We start from the raw sequence: 5917 nt of genomic DNA on the forward strand, positions 1-5917 counted from the left end.
GGGCTACAAAGGAGAAAGTGTAGGGGGAAAAGGGGAGGAGATTCTGATGGATCAGATGTCTTAGAGCTACTACACACTACAAGATATCTGACCCGATTTGGCTGTCGGGGAGCTTTTTTGCCGTTCGCCGACAAAATCCCAGATTTGACACAAGATCGGCCGTTTCTCACGAGGGGGTGCTCGCGTGGTGTGAAAGGCACTCTGACAAAATCCGCCCCCGATAAATGCGATCGCCGACACCAGGGCCGGATTAACACCCATGGGGGCCCCTGCAGGGCACTGAAGATCCAGAGGGCCCCCCTGTGCGCACGCACGTACATGCACGCACCACACATCCAAGCCATGATTAAACCCTTAATCATTTTGCAGAGATGGGGACTCGAGTCAAAGACTCGCACTCGAGTCGCACTCTAGTCGCCACAAATCAGACTTGCCCCTCAAAGACTTGAGACTTGACTCGGACTCGAGCTCAAAGACTCAACGTGTTGTCCTTCACTTCTCTTGCGCAACGGAATGGTGCGCCGCTGCGCGCAGCCTGCAGTCTCTCTACAGTGTAAACATGGCGAGGCGAGCACAACAGCTGCTGTGTGCAGCCTTTCATCATAAAGTTTAAATATAAAAACATCGAAATTAAACAAATATGTTTAGCTCAGCATCAGCTATATAACCTCAGTTATCTTGGCATATGCTTACATTTTTTATAAGATGATCGGATCATCTGTGATAGCACGTTTTTAAAATGTCAGATTTCCATTTTGCGCTGCTGTCTCGTTAAACCCAGCTGAGTGAATATCCAACACTTCACCACGGTAAATGCTACGTTCATGTTTACTGCATTAAAGCAGTGGTTCTCATCCTTTTCAGGCCGTGACCCCCGAAAATAATCATATTTGATCTGGGGACCCCCATTTTGTTTGACTCGGTTCCACAGATAAATATTGTGAAAATAGCAGATCTACAAGCTCACAACACCTGGCGTTGCGAGGCGTTGTGAGCTCCGTTGTGGTCCCGATCCACAGGTTGAGAACCACTGCCTACAAGCAAGTTACATGTCTGTTGTTGACCACGTAATGTAATGTTGCAGGCTTTACAGGATTATTTGGCTTCCAAAATCCTTAGTGTTGAATACTCCGTTGCGCCCCGTTGTTTATGCTGCCCAAAAGAACAGATCTGTAAGCTGTCGACACGCCTCCTTTGCGCTATAAGACGCAAAGGGGCCTAAATTAATGTGTCCTACTATTTTGATAAACTTTCATTTTGTGCATTTCTCATTTCGGGTTGGGTTTGTGGACCATTTCCATCATAACTGTATTTCAGCCTTAGGCTACATTGTATAAATAAATCATTAAATCAATTAAAAAAAGTAACCCCCAACGAATTCCCACGATTTTGTAACCTTTTCCCCCGGTGCCAATTATCTAAGTGATCCTGGGCGCTACACTCCCCCCGCCAGCCTAGGGAGCCCGGAGCCGAGCTCATGCCTCGAGTCCTTCAATGCATGAGAGCCAACTGACGTTCTTATCACCTGACAGGGGGGAGTTTCCCTGGTAGGACGTAGCGTGTGGAAGGAACACGTTATTCCAACCAGTTCCTTTCCCCTCCATCAGACGCCCCTGGCTGTCATGGGGGAGGCGATATAGCGACCAGGAGTACTACATGTTTTTGTTAGGGTATTAACTACCCTAGGAGACTCGGGGAGAACATGCAAACTCCACAGAGAAAGGCCCTTTCGCCAACCGCACCTAGGGTATGGGCGCTGATGAAGCGGAGGAGAAGACACGCCCCCAGCGCCCACAGCGTCCCCGGCAGGAATCGAACCCAGGACCTTCTAGCTGTGAGGTGACAGCACTACCGACTGCGCCACCGTAACCCCCCCCCCCCCCTTTTTTTTTAAGAGACTCGAGACTTGACTCGGACTCGTGGCTAAAGACTCGAGACTCTAATCGGACTCGACCCTCAAAGACTCGAGACTTGACTCGGACTCGAGGCCAAAGACTCGAGACTCAACTCGGACTCAAGCTCAGAGACTTGTGGGCATCTCTGTCATTTTGAGCTTGCAAACTGTGTATCAAATCCAGTCCATCTTACGGCCGATCACCAGACTTTTCAAAGCAAGCGTATGCGTTGCCCAATGCCCCCCCCCCCTGTATGAATGAATGAACCATTGTAAAGCGCTTTGAGTAAGTTTGAGTACTTAGAAAAGCGCCATATAAATGCAATTCATTATTATTATTATTATTATACAGCGCAGCGCGTTTGATTAGATCCAATTCATATCAATGATACCGGCTACACCAGGCGCGCGGATATGCAAGTCCCGCATACGCAGACTTTAAAATAGGACTGGATCTAAAAGTGTGTGTGTGCGTATATGAGTGTGTGTGTGCGTGTGTGCCAAAATTCTCTGGTGTAGATCGAACAGGCCACAACCCTCCAAAATAATCATATTTGAAATGGGGACCCCCCACCCTGACAAGCACTTTTAGTTTGACTCGGTTCCACAGATAAATATTGTGAAACTAGCTTGATCTACAAGCCTGTAGATCGTCTATTTTCCTAATGTTTGCCTCTTTCTTAGGTAATATTTGACAATTTTTCCAATTTGGTAAGGCCTTTAAATTAAAGGTCCTTAAATTGTAACTTTAGAAATGTGCAGATGCCTACCCTGTATACACTTATACTGTACGTTGGTTTATTTACTGTTGAGTGAGAAAACGAAGTTGTTTAAGCTAATCATCTGGGGACCCCCCTAAGATCATTTGGGGAGACGACCCCCAGTTTGGCAACCATTGACATAGATAAGACCTTTATGAATATGAATAAATCTTGATTCCATTCACCTGTTTGATTCCCATAGCTGCACGTTCCTCCACTTGCACCCGATTTTAATTAGGGAGACAACATTGCTCTGCTCTGCTTTATCCAACTCGAAATGGCGGTCAGACGGTGCATTACTTGTTTTATAAAAATATGTATCTGAGAACATTGGAGGTGAGAAATAAGCAATGCAGTACACAAAAGTGCCGCAGCATTATTTTCTCCCCTCTCTGTCCCTCAGCTGCTCTCTGATCGGTGCAGTGGGTGTGAGTCCATAGCTCGGAGGGAACGGGACTGTCGGCTCACACTTTGGTTACATCAAAACACACCCTTGTTTCTGAGCTAACCTTAGCAAAAAAGTATAGGTCCATTCCAGAATTGCTATTTAAGTTTTAAAGAACAATCTGCATTGTATTTGTTTTTCATATTTGCTTTATAATACTGACTTTAACTAATACTTATGCTTATTCAAATTGAATTAACATGAAATACTCAAGTCTAATGCCCACCTTTTTTGTCCTCACTCCTTACTGTAACACTTTCATATAATATTTCTTATATCACTTATTATATGTTTAGTAATGAAAAAAAATATTTGGGGCCTGTCTCCAGTTTGTGGTCAACTTTATTACAACATAGATTAATTGTTTGTCAAATCTGTTGTGATATTTCAGTGAATGTCTAATCACATTCAATGAGATTTTTTTTGTTGTGTTTGTAGACAGGTTTAGAGGTTAGGGTTAAAGGAATTAAGTGGAATTGAATGGAGTAAAATGTCAAACTCTGTCATTGTCATTAACACTGTTAATAGTTTAATGTGATGTCCCTTTCCCAGTTGAGGTGTAGTTAGGATGTCTTTATTGTTTTTGTTTCTTTCTTATTAAAGCTGGTTCCTTCCTTTACTTATGTAAAGCGACTTTGGGTATTTCGAAAAGCGCTATATAAATCTTAGCTATTATTATTATGTTGCTTCCTCTGGCAACAAATATGTGGAAGGTAGTGTTATATGATGTTATATTCTTCCATTGTTTTATATAAAATGTTGAGGATACACCAATGTATATTAATTTGGTCAAATCTATTATTGTGATATTTCAGTGAATCTCAGGTAAATCAGAATAATACTTTGTGAAAAGCCATTACAATTCCCTTTGTAGACGTGTGGTATCTGTTGTCAGGTTATTACATGGAGGAATAAAATGGTGGAAAATGTCAAACTCTGTTATTGTCAACTCTGTTAATGGTTTAATGAGACACATGGCAAGATATTATTACCATTGTATCATTGTTTTATTACAATAAATCAGCTTTAACATACAATTAATGCAAGCAAAGGTGGATGAAAGCTACAGTATGTAGAGGTGCTATAGTAACAACAGTGCAATGGTGAGCAGGAACCAAAACATAAATGTAACTAAATTAAACAACACTTTCCTAACAACTACAACCCCCAAATAGACCCGAAATCAATAAACAAAACCTATCCCATCTAACTACACTACTCTTACCTAACCAAACATAAGTAGCCTACAAAGACTGGAATCTGCCCTCTTACCTGATGTGCTAACAAACAAACAATACCTAGTGAAAGAAAAATATAATATTCTGTACAAACACTTAACCTGGCTCTGCATCTATAGCAACTTGCACTCAAAGATCAATGAACAACCTCTTACAGTTTAGCAACAAAATGTTAAGGCTACAATCAGAATGTTACAAAGCAACATATGGCGGGCCAGGCTGACACTATGTGATCAGTTTTGCTGTGGCAATGGAGTTACTTGTGACTGACTATTTCAGACCTTGACTGCAAAAGGACCTGCTCCTGGTTAATTGTCTGCATCTGGGCCAGAATGCAGCCTTTAACAATTGCAGTGCAAAAACAGGAGGCGTGTAGAGGAACACATACAGGGCAGAGGACGGAGGCTTGGTTGGAAGGAAGGAAGGAGAGCTACCACATATGGGAGTCCGGAGTTCGGGCATCGAGGACAGGGATTCTCTCTCTTTGTTGGTCCCACTCTCCGCTCCTTATCTGGCCATGGCCGTCGTTGCCCCTCAGTTTGACCTTGTGCCCCCCAAAAAATGGCTACACTCAAGCATCATCACTTGTCTATCAAGCATACATTATTGCACTAAAAACGGATGGTTTCTTTGGCTTTTAATCAAAGAGGAACCTCTTGTGGTGCTACAGTATATAGCACCTATCTTGAACCATTAGAGGTGCCTAAACTAAGCTGAAGAACCAGAGAACTGCTTAACAGGTTCTACGTATATAAGGCAGTGGTGCTACCAGTGGTGGAAAAAATACTCAAATGTTTTACTTAAGTAAAAGTATCAATACTGCAATGTAGAAACACTATGTTACAAGTAAAAGTCCGGTAATCAAAATTGACTTGAGTAAAAGTAGGCTACTAAAGTATTGGTATCAAAATATACTTAATATATATAAGTACAAAAGTAAAAGTATTCATTATGCAGAATGTCCCAAGTTTTCAAATGTCTAAAAATCTTTAGAAATTTTTCAAATGGCCTATGTATATAGGGCTGAAGTGGGTTAGGGCACGGCCACACCGCACTTTTATTTTACCTCTGGGGTGGAATCTGTCAATGCTTTGTCAATGCAAATGCGTGGATTCATGGTCTTGCAGATTTTTTCCAGGAATCCACGCATTTGCATTGACAAAGCATTGGCAGATTCCGCCCCAGAGGTCAAATAAAAGTCCAGTGTGGCCGTGCCCTAATGCATGTTTTGTAATAATAATCTAAATCTACAAAGTAACTAGTAACTAAAGTTTTCAAATAATTGTTGTGGAGTAAAAGTACAATATTTGCATCTGGATTGTAGTGGAGGAGAAGTAAAAGTACTGAAAATTGGAAATACTCCAGTTAAGTAAAGAATACCTCAAAATTGTACTTAAGTACTTGAGAAAATGGACTTCATTACTTTACACCACTGGGTGCTACTGTATTATATCCAGCGGCAACCACTGTTCCTCGACGACAAGACTCAAGGAGGGGGCTTCTCCGTTCGCTACGAGATCTATGAGACAGGTCAGAGGCTTTTGGCTTGATTTCTTCCTTTGTTTTTAAGCGCATATGT

Source organism: Gymnoscopelus braueri (genome assembly GCF_963280865.1).
Source record: "Gymnoscopelus braueri genome assembly, chromosome: 11".
Taxonomy (NCBI): Eukaryota; Metazoa; Chordata; class Actinopteri; order Myctophiformes; family Myctophidae; genus Gymnoscopelus; species Gymnoscopelus braueri.